The following is a 19,560-nucleotide window of genomic DNA, read 5'->3' on the forward strand; positions in this document are numbered from 1 at the left end:
TGATACCACACTGCTTCGGCGCATCTCCACCCCAAGATCTGTTCCGTGGATCTGCCTATAAAAGCCAGCATGCACGGTCTCGAAGGGCACACTGGCAGCAGGGCAGCTCCGCATAAGCAGCTTGCCTAAAAGAAAATCTACTCCTGTTATTACAGTAGGAGCCATCTCGCTCTAGGATCTTCAAGTGTGCTGGCTACCGCAATTGGGTTATGATACCACACTGTTTCGACGCATCTCCACCCCAAGAGCTGTCCTCAGTAGATCTGCCTACAAAAGCCTGCGTGCACGGCCTCGAAGGACCCACTGGTAGAAGGACAGAACCGCATACGCAGCTGGCTTAAGAGAAAATCTACTGTTATTACAGTAGGTGCTGTATCGCTAAGGGATCTTCAAGTGTCCTGACCACCGCTTCTTATGATACCACACTGCTTCGACGCATCTCCTTTCCAAGAGCCGTCATCAGTAGATCTGCCTACAAAAGCCAGCGTGCACGGTCTCGAAGGACCCACTGGCAGCAGGGCAGCTCCGCATAAGCAGCGGGCCTAAAAGAAAATCTACTCCTGTTATTACAGTAGGAGCCGCATCGCTCCGGCATCTTCAAGGGTGCTGGCTACCGCATCTGGGTTATGATACCAAAATGCTTCGACGCATATCCACCCCAAGAGCTGTTTTCAGTAGATCTGCCTACAAAAGCGAGCGTGCGCGGTGTCGAAGGACACACTGGCAGCAGGACAGCACCGCATGAACAGCTGGCCTAAAAGAACACCTATTCCTGTTATTACAGTAGGAGCCACATCGCTCCGGGATCTTCAAGTGTGCTGACTACCGCATCTGGGTTATGATACCACACTGATTCCACGCATCTCGACGCCAAGATCTGTTCAGTGGATCTGCCAGTAAAAGCCAGCATGCACGGTGTCGAAGGACACACTGGCAGCAGGACAGCACCGCATGAACAGCTGGCCTAAAAGAACACCTATTTCTGTTATTACAGTAGGAGTCATATCGCTCCGGGATCTTCAAGTTTGCTGACTACCGCACCTGGGTTATGATACCACACTGATTCGACTCATCTCGACCCCAAGATCTGTTCAGTGGATCTGCCTATGAAACCCAGCGTGCACGGTCTCGAAGGACACACTTGCAGCAAGGCAGCACCACATGATCAGCTGGCCTAAAAGATATCCTGTAATTACATAGGAGCAATATCGCTCCGGGATCTTCAAGACTGCAGGACTACCGCATCTGGGTTATGATAACACACTGCTTCGACGCATCTCTACCCCAAGAGCGGTAATCAGTAGATCTGCCCACAAAAGCCAGCGTGCACGGTCACGAAGAACCAACTGGCAACAGGGAAGCACGGCATATGCAGCTGGCCTAAAAAATATCATCTATTGTTATTACAGTAGGAGCCGTATCGCTCCGGGATCTTCAAGTGTGCTGACTACGGCATCGGGGTTATGAGACCGCACTGCTTCGGCGCATCTCCACCCCGAGATCTGTTCCGTGGATCTGCCTATAAAAGCCAGCATGCACTGTCTCGAAGGACACACTGGCAGCCGGGCAGCTCCGCATAAGCAGCTGGCCTAAAAGAAAATCTACTCCTGTTATTACAGGTTATTACAGTAGGAGCCGTATCGCTCCGGCATCACCAAGGGTGCTGGCTACCGCAACTGGGTTATGATACCACACTGTTTCGACGCATCTCCACCCCAAGAGCTGTCATCAGTAGATCTGCCTACAAAAGCCTGCGTGCACGGCATCGAAGGACCCACTGGCAGAAGGACAGCACCGCATACGCAGCTGGCTTAAGAGAAAATCTACTGTTATCACAGTAGGTGCTGTATCGCTAGGGGATCTTCAAGTGTCCTGACCACCGCATCTTATGATACCACACTGCTTCGACTCATCTCCACTCCAAGGGCCGTCATCAGTAGATCTGCCTACAAAAGCCAGCGTGCACGGTCTCGAAGGACCCACTGGCAGCAGGGCAGCACCGCATACGCAGCTGGCCTAAAAGAAAAGTCTACTCCTGTTATTAGAGTAGGAGCCGTATCGCTCTGGGATCTTAGTGTGCTGACTACCGCGTTTGAATTATGACACCACACTGCTTCGACGCATCTCCACCCCAAGAGCTGTCATCAGCAGATCTGCATATAAAAGTCAGCGTGCACGGTCTCGAAGGACCCACTGGCAGCAGGGCAGCTCCGCATAAGCAGCGGGCCTAAAAGAAAATCTACTCCTGTTATTACAGTAGGAGCCGTATCGCTCCGGCATCTTCAAGGGTGCTGGCTACCGCATCTGGGTTATGATACCAAAATGCTTCGACGCATCTCCACCCAAAGAGCTGTTATCAGTAGATCTGCCTACAAAAGCGAGCGTGCACGGTGTCGAAAGACACACTGGCAGCAGGACAGCACCGCATGAACAGCTGGCCTAAAAGAACACCTATTCCTGTTATTACTGTAGGAGCCATATCGCTCCGAGATCTTCAAGTGTGCTGACTACCGCATCTGGGCTATGATACCACACTGATTCCACGCATCTCGACCCCAAGATCTGTTCAGTGGATCTGCCTATAAAAGCCAGCGTGCACGGTCTCGAAGGACACACTTGCAGCAAGGCAGCACCGCATCATCAGCTGACCTAAAAGATATCCTGTTATTACATAGGAGCCATATCGCTCCGGTATCTTCAAGTGTGCTGTCTACGGCATCGGAGTTATGAGACCGCACTGATTCGACTCATCTCGACCCCAAGATCTGTTCAGTGGATCTGCCTATGAAACCCAGCGTGCACGGTCTCGAAGGACACACTTGCAGCAAGGCAGCACCCCATGATCAGCTGGCCTAAAAGAAAATCTACTCCTGTTATTACAGTCGGAGCCGTATCGCTCCGGCATCATCAAGTGTGCTGGCTACCGCAACTGGGTTATGATACCACACTGTTTCGACGCATCTCCACCCCAAGAGCTGTCATCAGTAGATCTGCCTACAAAAGCCTGCGTGCACGACCTCGAAGGACCCACTGGCAGGACAGCACCGCATACGCAGATGGATTAAGAGGAAATCTACTGTTATTACAGTAGGTGTTGTATCGCTAAGGGATCTTCAAGTGTGCTGACCACCGCATATCTGTTATGATACCACACTGCTCGGCGCATCTCCACCCCAAGATCTGTTCCGTGGATCTGCCTATAAAAGCCAGCATGCACTGTCTCGAAGGGCACACTGGCAGCAGGGCAGCTCCGCATAAGCAGCTGGCCTAAAAGAAAATCTACTCCTGTTATTACAGTAGGAGCCATCTCGCTCTAGGATCTTCAAGTGTGCTGGCTACCGCAACTGGGTTATGATACCACACTGTTTCGACGCATCTCCACCCCAAGAGCTGTCATCAGTAGATCTGCCTACAAAAGCCTGCGTGCACGGCCTCGAAGGACCCACTGGCAGAAGGACAGAACCGCATACGCAGCTGGCTTAAGAGAAAATCTACTGTTATTACAGTAGGTGCTGTATCGCTAAGGGATCTTCAAGTGTCCTGACCACCGCTTCTTATGATACCACACTGCTTCGACGCATCTCCATTCCAAGAGCCGTCATCGGTAGACCTGCCTACAAAAGCCAGCTTGCACGGTCTCGAAGGACCCACTGGCAGCAGGGCAGCTCCGCATAAGCAGCGGGCCTAAAAGAAAATCTCCTCCTGTTATTACAGTAGGAGCCGCATCGCTCCGGCATCTTCAAGGGTGCTGGCTACCGCATCTGGGTTATGATACCAAAATGCTTCGACGAATATCCACCCCAAGAGCTGTTTTCAGTAGATCTGCCTACAAAAGCGAGCGTGCGCGATGTCGAAGGACACACTGGCAGCAGGACAGCACCGCATGAACAGCTGGCCTAAAAGAACACCTATTCCTGTTATTACAGTAGGAGCCACATCGCTCCGGGATCTTCAAGTGTGCTGACTACCGCATCTGGGTTATGATACCACACTGATTCCACGCATCTCGACCCCAAGATCTGTTCAGTGGATCTGCCTATAAAAGCCTGCATGCACGGTGTCGAAGGACACACTGGCAGCAAGGCAGCACCACATGATCAGCTGGCCTAAAAGATATCCTGTAATTACATAGGAGCAATATCGCTCCGGGATCTTCAAGACTGCAGGACTACCGCATCTGGGTTAAGATAACACGCTGCTTCGACGCATCTCCACCCCAAGAGCTGTAATCAGTAGATCTGCCCACAAAAGCCAGCGTGCACGGTCACGAAGAACCAGCTGGCAACAGAGAAGCACGGCATATGCAGCTGGCCTAAAAAATATCATCTATTGTTATTACAGTAGGAGCCGTATCGCTCCGGGATCTTCAAGTGTGCTGACTACGGCATCGGGGTTATGAGACCGCACTGCTTCGGCGCATCTCCACCCGAGATCTGTTCCGTGGATCTGCATATAAAAGCCAGCATGCACGGTCTCGAAGGACACACTGGCAGCAGGGCAGCTCCGCATAAGCAGCTGGCCTAAAAGAAAATCTACTCCTGTTATTACAGGTTATTACAGTAGGAGCCGTATCGCTCCGGCATCACCAAGGGTGCTGGCTACCGCAACTGGGTTATGATACCACACTGTTTCGACGCATCTCCACTCCAAGAGCCGTCATCAGTAGATCTGCCTACAAAAGCCAGCGTGCACGGTCTCGAAGGACCCACTGGCAGCAGGGCAGCACCGCATACGCAGCTGGCCTAAAAGAAAAGTCTACTCCTGTTATTAGAGTAGGAGCCGTATCGCTCTGGGATCTTAGTGTGCTGACTACCGCATTTGACTTATGACACCACACTGCTTCGACGCATCTCCACCCCAAGAGCTGTCATCAGCAGATCTGCATATAAAAGTCAGCGTGCACGGTCTCGAAGGACCCACTGGCAGCAGGGCAGCTCCGCATAAGCAGCGGGCCTAAAAGAAAATCTACTCCTGTTATTACAGTAGGAGCCGCATCGCTCCGGCATCTTCAAGGGTGCTGGCTACCGCATCTGGGTTATGATACCAAAATGCTTCGACGCATATCCACCCCAAGAGCTGTTTTCAGTAGATCTGCCTGCAAAAGCGAGCGTGCGCGGTGTCGAAGGACACACTGGCAGCAGGACAGCACCGCATGAACAGCTGGCCTAAAAGAACACCTATTCCTGTTATTACAGTAGGTCCATGGAAAGTGAGAGTAGCACAAAACGGGACAAAGGGACAGAGAAAGACAGACACAACACAGGCGCTGTGTTGTGTCTGTCTTTCTCTGTCTCCTTTGTCCTGTTTTGCGCTACTCTCACTTTCCATGGATCACCGTTACCGACTCGCCCAAGTTTCTACCCTTGTGAATTACAGTAGGAGCCATATCGCTCCGGGATCTTCAAGTTTGCTGACTACCGCACCTGGGTTATGATACCACACTGATTCGACTCATCTCGACCCCAAGATCTGTTCCGTGGATCTGCCTATAAAAGCCAGCATGCACGGTCTCGAAGGACGCACTGGCAGCAGGGCAGCTCCGCATAAGCAGCTGGCCTAAAAGAAAATCTACTCCTGTTATTACAGGTTATTACAGTAGGAGCCGTATCGCTCCGGCATCATCAAGTGTGCTGGCTACCGCAACTGGGTTATGATACCACACTGTTTCGACGCATCTCCACCCCAAGAGCTGTCATCAGTAGATCTGCCTACAAAAGCCTGCGTGCACGGCCTCGAAGGACCCACTGGCAGGACAGCACCGCATACGCAGCTGGATTAAGAGGAAATCTACTGTTATTACAGTAGGTGTTGTATCGCTAAGGGATCTTCAAGTGTGCTGACCACCGCATATCTGTTATGATACCACACTGCTTCGGCGCATCTCCACCCCAAGATCTGTTCCGTGGATCTGCCTATAAAAGCCAGCATGCACGGTCTCGAAGGGCACACTGGCAGCAGGGCAGCTCCGCATAAGCAGCTGGCCTAAAAGAAAATCTACTCCTGTTATTACAGTAGGAGCCATCTCGCTCTAGGATCTTCAAGTGTGCTGGCTACCGCAACTGGGTTATGATACCACACTGTTTCGACGCATCTCCACCCCAAGAGCTGTCATCAGTAGATCTGCCTACAAAAGCCTGCGTGCACGGCCTCGAAGGACCCACTGGCAGAAGGACAGAAATGCATACGCAGCTGGCTTAAGAGAAATTCTACTGTTATTACAGTAGGTGCTGTATCGCTAAGGGATCTTCAAGTGTCCTGAACACCGCTTCTTATGATACCACACTGCTTCGACGCATCTCCTTTCCAAGAGCCGTCATCAGCAGATCTGCCTACAAAAGCCAGCGTGCACGGTCTCGAAGGACCCACTGGCAGCAGGGCAGCTCCGCATAAGCAGCGGGCCTAAAAGAAAATCTACTCCTGTTATTACAGTAGGAGCCGCATCGCTCCGGCATCTTCAAGGGTACTGGCTACCGCATCTGGGTTATGATACCAAAATGCTTCGACGCATATCCACCCCAAGAGCTGTTTTCAGTAGATCTGCCTACAAAAGCGAGCGTGCGCGGTGTCGAAGGACACACTGGCAGCAGGACAGCACCGCATGAACAGCTGGCCTAAAGGAACACCTATTCCTGTTATTACAGTAGGAGCCACATCGCTCCGGGATCTTCAAGTGTGCTGACTACTGCATCTGGGTTATGATACCACACTGATTCCACGCATCTCGACCCCAAGATCTGTTCAGTGGATCTGCCTATAAAAGCCAGCATGCACGGTGTCGAAGGACACACTGGCAGCAGGACAGCACCGCATGAACAGCTGGCCTAAAAGAACACCTATTCCTGTTATTACAGTAGGAGTCATATCGCTCCGGGATCTTCAAGTTTGCTGACTACCGCACCTGGGTTATGATACCACACTGATTCGACTCATCTCGACCCCAAGATCTGATCAGTGGATCTGCCTATGAAACCCAGCGTGCACGGTCTCGAAGGACACACTTGCAGCAAGGCAGCACCACATGATCAGCTGGCCTAAAACATATCCTGTAATTACATAGGAGCAATATCGCTCCGGAATCTTCAAGACTGCAGGACTACCGCATCTGGGTTATGATAACACACTGCTTCGACGCATCTCCACCCCAAGAGCGGTAATCAGTAGATCTGCCCACAAAAGCCAGCGTGCACGGTCACGAAGAACCAACTGGCAACAGGGAAGCACGGCATATGCAGCTGGCCTAAAAAATATCATCTATTGTTATTACAGTAGGAGCCGTATCGCTCCGGGATCTTCAAGTGTGCTGACTACAGCATCGGGGTTATGATACCGCACTGCTTCGGCGCATCTCCACCCCGAGATCTGTTCCGTGGATCTGCCTATAAAAGCCAGCATGCACGGTCTCGAAGGACACACTGGCAGCAGGGCAGCTCCGCATAAGCAGCTGGCCTAAAAGAAAATCTACTCCTGTTATTACAGGTTATTACAGTAGGAGCCGTATCGCTCCGGCATCACCAAGGGTGCTGGCTACCGCAACTGGGTTATGATACCACACTGTTTCGACGCATCTCCCCCCCAAGAGCTGTCATCAGTAGATCTGCCTACAAAAGCCTGCGTGCACGGCCTCGAAGGACCCACTGGCAGAAGGACAGCACCGCATACGCAGCTGGCTTAAGAGAAAATCTACTGTTATCACAGTAGGTGCTGTATCGCTAAGGGATCTTCAAGTGTCCTGACCACCGCATCTTATGATACCACACTGCTTCGACGCATCTCCACTCCAAGAGCCGTCATCAGTATACCTGCCTTCAAAAGCCAGCGTGCACGGTCTCGAAGGACCCACTGGCAGCAGGGCAGCACCGCATACGCAGCTGGCCCAAAAGAAAAGTCTACTCCTGTTATTAGAGTAGGAGCCGTATCGCTCTGGGATCTTAGTGTGCTGACTACCGCATTTGACTTATGACACCACACTGCTTCGACGCATCTCCACCCCAAGAGCTGTCATCAGCAGATCTGCATATAAAAGTCAGCGTGCACGGTCTCGAAGGACCCACTGGCAGCAGGGCAGCTCCGCATAAGCAGCGGGCCTAAAAGAAAATCTACTCCTGTTATTACAGTAGGAGCCGTATCGCTCCGGCATCTTCAAGGGTGCTGGCTACCGCATCTGGGTTATGATACCAAAATGCTTCGACGCATCTCCACCCCAAGAGCTGTTATCAGTAGATCTGCCTAAAAAAGCGAGCGTGCACGGTGTCGAAAGACACACTGGCAGCAGGACAGCACCGCATGAACAGCTGGCCTAAAAGAACACCTATTCCTGTTATTACTGTAGGAGCCATATCGCTCCGGGATCTTCAAGTGTGCTGACTACCGCATCTGGGTTATGATACCACACTGATTCCACGCATCTCGACCCCAAGATCTGTTCAGTGGATCTGCTTATAAAAGCCAGCGTGCACGGTCTCGAAGGACCCACTGGCAGCAGGGCAGCTCCGCATAAGCAGCGGGCCTAAAAGAAAATCTACTCCTGTTATTACAGTAGGAGCCATCTCGCTCTAGGATCTTCAAGTGTGCTGGCTACCGCAACTGGGTTATGATACCACACTGTTTCGACGCATCTCCACCCCAAAAGTTGTCATCAGTAGATCTGCCTACAAAAGCCTGCGTGCACGGCCTCGAAGGACCCACTGGCAGAAGGACAGAACCGCATACGCAGCTGGCTTAAGAGAAAATCTACTGTTATTACAGTAGGTGCTGTATCGCTAAAGGATCTTCAAGTGTCCTGACCACCGCTTCTTATGATACCACACTGCTTCGACGCATCTCCATTCCAAGAGCCGTCATCAGTAGATCTGCCTACAAAAGCCAGCGTGCACGGTCTCGAAGGACCCACTGGCAGCAGGGCAGCTCCGCATAAGCAGCGGGCCTAAAAGAAAATCTACTCCTGTTATTACAGTAGGAGCCGCATCGCTCCGGCATCTTCAAGGGTGCTGGCTACCGCATCTGGGTTATGATACCAAAATGCTTCGACGCATATCCACCCCAAGAGCTGTTTTCAGTATATCTGCCTACAAAAGCGAGCGTGCGCGGTGTCGAAGGACACACACTGGCAGCAGGACAGCACCGCATGAACAGCTGGCCTAAAAGAACACCTATTCCTGTTATTACAGTAGGAGCCACATCGCTCCGGGATCTTCAAGTGTGCTGACTACCGCATCTGGGTTATGATACCACACTGATTCCACGCATCTCGACCCCAAGATCTGTTCAGTGGATCTGCCTATAAAAGCCAGCATGCACGGTGTCGAAGGACACACTGGCAGCAGGACAGCACCGCATGAACAGCTGGCCTAAAAGAACACCTATTCCTGTTATTACAGTAGGAGTCATATCGCTCCGGGATCTTCAAGTTTGCTGACTACCGCACCTGGGTTATGATACCACACTGATTCGACTCATCTCGACCCCAAGATCTGTTCAGTGGATCTGCCTATGAAACCCAGCGTGCACGGTCTCGAAGGACACACTTGCAGCAAGGCAGCACCACATGATCAGCTGGCCTAAAAGATATCCTGTAATTACATAGGAGCAATATCGCTCTGGGATCTTCAAGACTGCAGGACTACCGCATCTGGGTTATGATAACACACTGCTTCGACGCATCTCCACCCCAAGAGCGGTAATCAGTAGATCTGCCCACAAAATCCAGCGTGCACGGTCACGAAGAACCAACTGGCAACAGGGAAGCATGGCATATGCAGCTGGCCTAAAAAATATCTTCTATTGTTATTACAGTAGGAGCCGTATCGCTCCGGGATCTTCAAGTGTGCTGACTACCGCATCGGGGTTATGAGACCGCACTGCTTCGGCGCATCTCCACCCCGAGATCTGTTCCGTGGATCTGCCTATAAAATCCAGCATGCACGGTCTCGAAGGACACACTGGCAGCAGGACAGCTCCGCATAAGCAGCTGGCCTAAAAGAAAATCTACTCCTCTTATTACAGGTTATTACAGTAGGAGCCGTATCGCTCCGGCATCACCAAGGGTGCGGGCTACCGCAACTGGGTTATGATACCACACTGTTTCGACGCATCTCCACCCCAAGAGCTGTCATCAGTAGATCTGCCTACAAAAGCCTGCGTGCACGGCCTCGAAGGACCCACTGGCAGAAGGACAGCACCGCATACGCAGCTGGCTTAAGAGAAAATCGACTGTTATCACAGTAGGTGCTGTATCGCCAAGGGATCTTCAAGTGTCCTGACCACCGCACCTTATGATACCACACTGCTTCGACGCATCTCCACTCCAAGAGCCGTCATCAGTAGATCTGCCTACAAAAGCCAGCGTGCACGGTCTCGAAGGACCCACTGGCAGCAGGGCAGCACCGCATACGCAGCTGGCCTAAAAGAAAAGTCTACTCCTGTTATTAGAGTAGGAGCCGTATCGCTCTGGGATCTTAGTGTGCTGACTACCGCATTTGCCTTATGACACCACACTGCTTCGACGCATCTCCACTCAAAGAGCCGTCATCAGTAGACCTGCCTACAAAAGCCAGCGTGCACGGTCTCGAAGGACCCACTGGCAGCAGGGCAGCACCGCATACGCAGCTGGCCTAAAAGAAAAGTCTACTCCTGTTAATAGAGTAGGAGCCGTATCGCTCTGGGATCTTAGTGTGCTGACTACCGCATTTGACTTATGACACCACACTGCTTCGACGCATCTCCACCCCAAGAGCTGTCATCAGCAGATCTGCATATAAAAGTCAGCGTGCACGGTCTCGAAGGACCCACTGGCAGCAGGGCAGCTCCGCATAAGCAGCGGGCCTAAAAGAAAATCTACTCCTGTTATTACAGTAGGAGCCGTATCGCTCCGGCATCTTCAAGGGTGCTGGCTACCGCATCTGGGTTATGATACCAAAATGCTTCGACGCATCTCCACCCCAAGAGCTGTTATCAGTAGATCTGCCTAAAAAAGCGAGCGTGCACGGTGTCGAAAGACACACTGGCAGCAGGACAGCACCGCATGAACAGCTGGCCTAAAAGAACACCTATTCCTGTTATTACAGTAGGAGTCATATCGCTCCGGGATCTTCAAGTTTGCTGACTACCGCACCTGGGTTATGATATCACACTGATTCGACTCATCTCGACCCCAAGATCTGTTCAGTGGATCTGCCTATGAAACCCAGCGTGCACGGTCTCGAAGGACACACTTGCAGCAAGGCAGCACCACATGATCAGCTGGCCTAAAAGATATCCTGTAATTACATAGGAGCAATATCGCTCCGGGATCTTCAAGACTGCAGGACTACCGCATCTGGGTTATGATAACACACTGCTTCGACGCATCTCCACCCCAAGAGCGGTAATCAGTAGATCTGCCCACAAAAGCCAGCGTGCACGGTCACGAAGAACCAACTGGCAACAGGGAAGCACGGCATATGCAGCTGGCCTAAAAAATATCATCTATTGTTATTACAGTAGGAGCCGTATCGCTCCGGGATCTTCAAGTGTGCTGACTACAGCATCGGGGTTATGATACCGCACTGCTTCGGCGCATCTCCACCCCGAGATCTGTTCCGTGGATCTGCCTATAAAAGCCAGCATGCACGGTCTCGAAGGACACACTGGCAGCAGGGCAGCTCCGCATAAGCAGCTGGCCTAAAAGAAAATCTACTCCTGTTATTACAGGTTATTACAGTAGGAGCCGTATCGCTCCGGCATCACCAAGGGTGCTGGCTACCGCAACTGGGTTATGATACCACACTGTTTCGACGCATCTCCCCCCCAAGAGCTGTCATCAGTAGATCTGCCTACAAAAGCCTGCGTGCACGGCCTCGAAGGACCCACTGGCAGAAGGACAGCACCGCATACGCAGCTGGCTTAAGAGAAAATCTACTGTTATCACAGTAGGTGCTGTATCGCTAAAGGATCTTCAAGTGTCCTGACCACCGCTTCTTATGATACCACACTGCTTCGACGCATCTCCATTCCAAGAGCCGTCATCAGTAGATCTGCCTACAAAAGCCAGCGTGCACGGTCTCGAAGGACCCACTGGCAGCAGGGCAGCTCCGCATAAGCAGCGGGCCTAAAAGAAAATCTACTCCTGTTATTACAGTAGGAGCCGCATCGCTCCGGCATCTTCAAGGGTGCTGGCTACCGCATCTGGGTTATGATACCAAAATGCTTCGACGCATATCCACCCCAAGAGCTGTTTTCAGTATATCTGCCTACAAAAGCGAGCGTGCGCGGTGTCGAAGGACACACACTGGCAGCAGGACAGCACCGCATGAACAGCTGGCCTAAAAGAACACCTATTCCTGTTATTACAGTAGGAGCCACATCGCTCCGGGATCTTCAAGTGTGCTGACTACCGCATCTGGGTTATGATACCACACTGATTCCACGCATCTCGACCCCAAGATCTGTTCAGTGGATCTGCCTATAAAAGCCAGCATGCACGGTGTCGAAGGACACACTGGCAGCAGGACAGCACCGCATGAACAGCTGGCCTAAAAGAACACCTATTCCTGTTATTACAGTAGGAGTCATATCGCTCCGGGATCTTCAAGTTTGCTGACTACCGCACCTGGGTTATGATACCACACTGATTCGACTCATCTCGACCCCAAGATCTGTTCAGTGGATCTGCCTATGAAACCCAGCGTGCACGGTCTCGAAGGACACACTTGCAGCAAGGCAGCACCACATGATCAGCTGGCCTAAAAGATATCCTGTAATTACATAGGAGCAATATCGCTCTGGGATCTTCAAGACTGCAGGACTACCGCATCTGGGTTATGATAACACACTGCTTCGACGCATCTCCACCCCAAGAGCGGTAATCAGTAGATCTGCCCACAAAAGCCAGCGTGCACGGTCACGAAGAACCAACTGGCAACAGGGAAGCATGGCATATGCAGCTGGCCTAAAAAATATCTTCTATTGTTATTACAGTAGGAGCCGTATCGCTCCGGGATCTTCAAGTGTGCTGACTACGGCATCGGGGTTATGAGACCGCACTGCTTCGGCGCATCTCCACCCCGAGATCTGTTCCGTGGATCTGCCTATAAAATCCAGCATGCACGGTCTCGAAGGACACACTGGCAGCAGGACAGCTCCGCATAAGCAGCTGGCCTAAAAGAAAATCTACTCCTCTTATTACAGGTTATTACAGTAGGAGCCGTATCGCTCCGGCATCACCAAGGGTGCGGGCTACCGCAACTGGGTTATGATACCACACTGTTTCGACGCATCTCCACCCCAAGAGCTGTCATCAGTAGATCTGTCTACAAAAGCCTGCGTGCACGGCCTCGAAGGACCCACTGGCAGAAGGACAGCACCGCATACGCAGCTGGCTTAAGAGAAAATCGACTGTTATCACAGTAGGTGCTGTATCGCCAAGGGATCTTCAAGTGTCCTGACCACCGCACCTTATGATACCACACTGCTTCGACGCATCTCCACTCCAAGAGCCGTCATCAGTAGATCTGCCTACAAAAGCCAGCGTGCACGGTCTCGAAGGACCCACTGGCAGCAGGGCAGCACCGCATACGCAGCTGGCCTAAAAGAAAAGTCTACTCCTGTTATTAGAGTAGGAGCCGTATCGCTCTGGGATCTTAGTGTGCTGACTACCGCATTTGCCTTATGACACCACACTGCTTCGACGCATCTCCACTCAAAGAGCCGTCATCAGTAGACCTGCCTACAAAAGCCAGCGTGCACGGTCTCGAAGGACCCACTGGCAGCAGGGCAGCACCGCATACGCAGCTGGCCTAAAAGAAAAGTCTACTCCTGTTAATAGAGTAGGAGCCGTATCGCTCTGGGATCTTAGTGTGCTGACTACCGCATTTGACTTATGACACCACACTGCTTCGACGCATCTCCACCCCAAGAGCTGTCATCAGCAGATCTGCATATAAAAGTCAGCGTGCACGGTCTCGAAGGACCCACTGGCAGCAGGGCAGCTCCGCATAAGCAGCGGGCCTAAAAGAAAATCTACTCCTGTTATTACAGTAGGAGCCGTATCACTCCGGCATCTTCAAGGGTGCTGGCTACCGCATCTGGGTTATGATACCAAAATGCTTCGACGCATCTCCACCCCAAGAGCTGTTATCAGTAGATCTGCCTAAAAAAGCGAGCGTGCACGGTGTCGAAAGACACACTGGCAGCAGGACAGCACCGCATGAACAGCTGGCCTAAAAGAACACCTATTCCTGTTATTACAGTAGGAGTCATATCGCTCCGGGATCTTCAAGTTTGCTGACTACCGCACCTGGGTTATGATATCACACTGATTCGACTCATCTCGACCCCAAGATCTGTTCAGTGGATCTGCCTATGAAACCCAGCGTGCACGGTCTCGAAGGACACACTTGCAGCAAGGCAGCACCACATGATCAGCTGGCCTAAAAGATATCCTGTAATTACATAGGAGCAATATCGCTCCGGGATCTTCAAGACTGCAGGACTACCGCATCTGGGTTATGATAACACACTGCTTCGACGCATCTCCACCCCAAGAGCGGTAATCAGTAGATCTGCCCACAAAAGCCAGCGTGCACGGTCACGAAGAACCAACTGGCAACAGGGAAGCACGGCATATGCAGCTGGCCTAAAAAATATCATCTATTGTTATTACAGTAGGAGCCGTATCGCTCCGGGATCTTCAAGTGTGCTGACTACAGCATCGGGGTTATGATACCGCACTGCTTCGGCGCATCTCCACCCCGAGATCTGTTCCGTGGATCTGCCTATAAAAGCCAGCATGCACGGTCTCGAAGGACACACTGGCAGCAGGGCAGCTCCGCATAAGCAGCTGGCCTAAAAGAAAATCTACTCCTGTTATTACAGGTTATTACAGTAGGAGCCGTATCGCTCCGGCATCACCAAGGGTGCTGGCTACCGCAACTGGGTTATGATACCACACTGTTTCGACGCATCTCCCCCCCAAGAGCTGTCATCAGTAGATCTGCCTACAAAAGCCTGCGTGCACGGCCTCGAAGGACCCACTGGCAGAAGGACAGCACCGCATACGCAGCTGGCTTAAGAGAAAATCTACTGTTATCACAGTAGGTGCTGTATCGCTAAGGGATCTTCAAGTGTCCTGACCACCGCATCTTATGATACCACACTGCTTCGACGCATCTCCACTCCAAGAGCCGTCATCAGTATACCTGCCTTCAAAAGCCAGCGTGCACGGTCTCGAAGGACCCACTGGCAGCAGGGCAGCACCGCATACGCAGCTGGCCCAAAAGAAAAGTCTACTCCTGTTATTAGAGTAGGAGCCGTATCGCTCTGGGATCTTAGTGTGCTGACTACCGCATTTGACTTATGACACCACACTGCTTCGACGCATCTCCACCCCAAGAGCTGTCATCAGCAGATCTGCATATAAAAGTCAGCGTGCACGGTCTCGAAGGACCCACTGGCAGCAGGGCAGCTCCGCATAAGCAGCGGGCCTAAAAGAAAATCTACTCCTGTTATTACAGTAGGAGCCGTATCGCTCCGGCATCTTCAAGGGTGCTGGCTACCGCATCTGGGTTATGATACCAAAATGCTTCGACGCATCTCCACCCCAAGAGCTGTTATCAGTAGATCTGCCTAAAAAAGCGAGCGTGCACGGTGTCGAAAGACACACTGGCAGCAGGACAGCACCGCATGAACAGCTGGCCTAAAAGAACACCTATTCCTGTTATTACTGTAGGAGCCATATCGCTCCGGGATCTTCAAGTGTGCTGACTACCGCATCTGGGTTATGATACCACACTGATTCCACGCATCTCGACCCCAAGATCTGTTCAGTGGATCTGCTTATAAAAGCCAGCGTGCACGGTCTCGAAGGACCCACTGGCAGCAGGGCAGCTCCGCATAAGCAGCGGGCCTAAAAGAAAATCTACTCCTGTTATTACAGTAGGAGCCATCTCGCTCTAGGATCTTCAAGTGTGCTGGCTACCGCAACTGGGTTATGATACCACACTGTTTCGACGCATCTCCACCCCAAAAGTTGTCATCAGTAGATCTGCCTACAAAAGCCTGCGTGCACGGCCTCGAAGGACCCACTGGCAGAAGGACAGAACCGCATACGCAGCTGGCTTAAGAGAAAATCTACTGTTATTACAGTAGGTGCTGTATCGCTAAAGGATCTTCAAGTGTCCTGACCACCGCTTCTTATGATACCACACTGCTTCGACGCATCTCCATTCCAAGAGCCGTCATCAGTAGATCTGCCTACAAAAGCCAGCGTGCACGGTCTCGAAGGACCCACTGGCAGCAGGGCAGCTCCGCATACGCAGCGGGCCTAAAAGAAAATCTACTCCTGTTATTACAGTAGGAGCCGCATCGCTCCGGCATCTTCAAGGGTGCTGGCTACCGCATCTGGGTTATGATACCAAAATGCTTCGACGCATATCCACCCCAAGAGCTGTTTTCAGTAGATCTGCCTACAAAAGCGAGCGTGCGCGGTGTCGAAGGACACACACTGGCAGCAGGACAGCACCGCATGAACAGCTGGCCTAAAAGAACACCTATTCCTGTTATTACAGTAGGAGCCACATCGCTCCGGGATCTTCAAGTGTGCTGACTACCGCATCTGGGTTATGATACCACACTGATTCCACGCATCTCGACCCCAAGATCTGTTCAGTGGATCTGCCTATAAAAGCCAGCATGCACGGTGTCGAAGGACACACTGGCAGCAGGACAGCACCGCATGAACAGCTGGCCTAAAAGAACACCTATTCCTGTTATTACAGTAGGAGTCATATCGCTCCGGGATCTTCAAGTTTGCTGACTACCGCACCTGGGTTATGATACCACACTGATTCGACTCATCTCGACCCCAAGATCTGTTCAGTGGATCTGCCTATGAAACCCAGCGTGCACGGTCTCGAAGGACACACTTGCAGCAAGGCAGCACCACATGATCAGCTGGCCTAAAAGATATCCTGTAATTACATAGGAGCAATATCGCTCCGGGATCTTCAAGACTGCAGGACTACCGCATCTGGGTTATGATAACACACTGCTTCGACGCATCTCCACCCCAAGAGCGGTAATCAGTAGATCTGCCCACAAAAGCCAGCGTGCACGGTCACGAAGAACCAACTGGCAACAGGGAAGCATGGCATATGCAGCTGGCCTAAAAAATATCTTCTATTGTTATTACAGTAGGAGCCGTATCGCTCCGGGATCTTCAAGTGTGCTGACTACGGCATCGGGGTTATGAGACCGCACTGCTTCGGCGCATCTCCACCCCGAGATCTGTTCCGTGGATCTGCCTATAAAATCCAGCATGCACGGTCTCGAAGGACACACTGGCAGCAGGACAGCTCCGCATAAGCAGCTGGCCTAAAAGAAAATCTACTCCTCTTATTACAGGTTATTACAGTAGGAGCCGTATCGCTCCGGCATCACCAAGGGTGCGGGCTACCGCAACTGGGTTATGATACCACACTGTTTCGACGCATCTCCACCCCAAGAGCTGTCATCAGTAGATCTGCCTACAAAAGCCTGCGTGCACGGCCTCGAAGGACCCACTGGCAGAAGGACAGCACCGCATACGCAGCTGGCTTAAGAGAAAATCGACTGTTATCACAGTAGGTGCTGTATCGCCAAGGGATCTTCAAGTGTCCTGACCACCGCACCTTATGATACGACACTGCTTCGACGCATCTCCACTCCAAGAGCCGTCATCAGTAGATCTGCCTACAAAAGCCAGCGTGCACGGTCTCGAAGGACCCACTGGCAGCAGGGCAGCACCGCATACGCAGCTGGCCTAAAAGAAAAGTCTACTCCTGTTATTAGAGTAGGAGCCGTATCGCTCTGGGATCTTAGTGTGCTGACTACCGCATTTGCCTTATGACACCACACTGCTTCGACGCATCTCCACTCCAAGAGCCGTCATCAGTAGACCTGCCTACAAAAGCCAGCGTGCACGGTCTCGAAGGACCCACTGGCAGCAGGGCAGCACCGCATACGCAGCTGGCCTAAAAGAAAAGTCTACTCCTGTTAATAGAGTAGGAGCCGTATCGCTCTGGGATCTTAGTGTGCTGACTACCGCATTTGACTTATGACACCACACTGCTTCGACGCATCTCCACCCCAAGAGCTGTCATCAGCAGATCTGCATATAAAAGTCAGCGTGCACGGTCTCGAAGGACCCACTGGCAGCAGGGCAGCTCCGCATAAGCAGCGGGCCTAAAAGAAAATCTACTCCTGTTATTACAGTAGGAGCCGTATCGCTCCGGCATCTTCAAGGGTGCTGGCTACCGCATCTGGGTTATGATACCAAAATGCTTCGACGCATCTCCACCCCAAGAGCTGTTATCAGTAGATCTGCCTAAAAAAGCGAGCGTGCACGGTGTCGAAAGACACACTGGCAGCAGGACAGCACCGCATGAACAGCTGGCCTAAAAGAACACCTATTCCTGTTATTACAGTAGGAGTCATATCGCTCCGGGATCTTCAAGTTTGCTGACTACCGCACCTGGGTTATGATATCACACTGATTCGACTCATCTCGACCCCAAGATCTGTTCAGTGGATCTGCCTATGAAACCCAGCGTGCACGGTCTCGAAGGACACACTTGCAGCAAGGCAGCACCACATGATCAGCTGGCCTAAAAGATATCCTGTAATTACATAGGAGCAATATCGCTCCGGGATCTTCAAGACTGCAGGACTACCGCATCTGGGTTATGATAACACACTGCTTCGACGCATCTCCACCCCAAGAGCGGTAATCAGTAGATCTGCCCACAAAAGCCAGCGTGCACGGTCACGAAGAACCAACTGGCAACAGGGAAGCACGGCATATGCAGCTGGCCTAAAAAATATCATCTATTGTTATTACAGTAGGAGCCGTATTGCTCCGGGATCTTCAAGTGTGCTGACTACGGCATCGGGGTTATGACACCGCACTGCTTCGGCGCATCTCCACCCCGAGATCTGTTCCGTGGATCTGCCTATAAAAGCCAGCATGCACGGTCTCGAAGGACACACTGGCAGCAGGACAGCTCCGCATAAGCAGCTGGCCTAAAAGAAAATATACTCCTGTTATTACAGGTTATTACAGTAGGAGCCGTATCGCTCCGGCATCACCAAGGGTGCGGGCTACCGCAACTGGGTTATGATACCACACTGTTTCGACGCATCTCCACCCCAAGAGCTGTCATCAGTAGATCTGCCTACAAAAGCCTGCGTGCACGGCCTCGAAGGACCCACTGGCAGAAGGACAGCACCGCATACGCAGCTGGCTTGAGAGAAAATCGACTGTTATCACAGTAGGTGCTGTATCGCCAAGGGATCTTCAAGTGTCCTGACCACCGCACCTTATGATACCACACTGCTTCGACGCATCTCCACTCCAAGAGCCGTCATCAGTAGATCTGCCTAAAAAAGCCAGCGTGCACGGTCTCGAAGGACCCACTGGCAGCAGGGCAGCACCGCATACGCAGCTGGCCTAAAAGAAAAGTCTACTCCTGTTATTAGAGTAGGAGCCGTATCGCTCTGGGATCTTAGTGTGCTGACTACCGCATTTGCCTTATGACACCACACTGCTTC

The sequence above is a fragment of the Amblyomma americanum genome, chromosome 6 (genome assembly GCF_052857255.1).
Source record: "Amblyomma americanum isolate KBUSLIRL-KWMA chromosome 6, ASM5285725v1, whole genome shotgun sequence".
NCBI classification, from domain to species: Eukaryota; Metazoa; Arthropoda; class Arachnida; order Ixodida; family Ixodidae; genus Amblyomma; species Amblyomma americanum.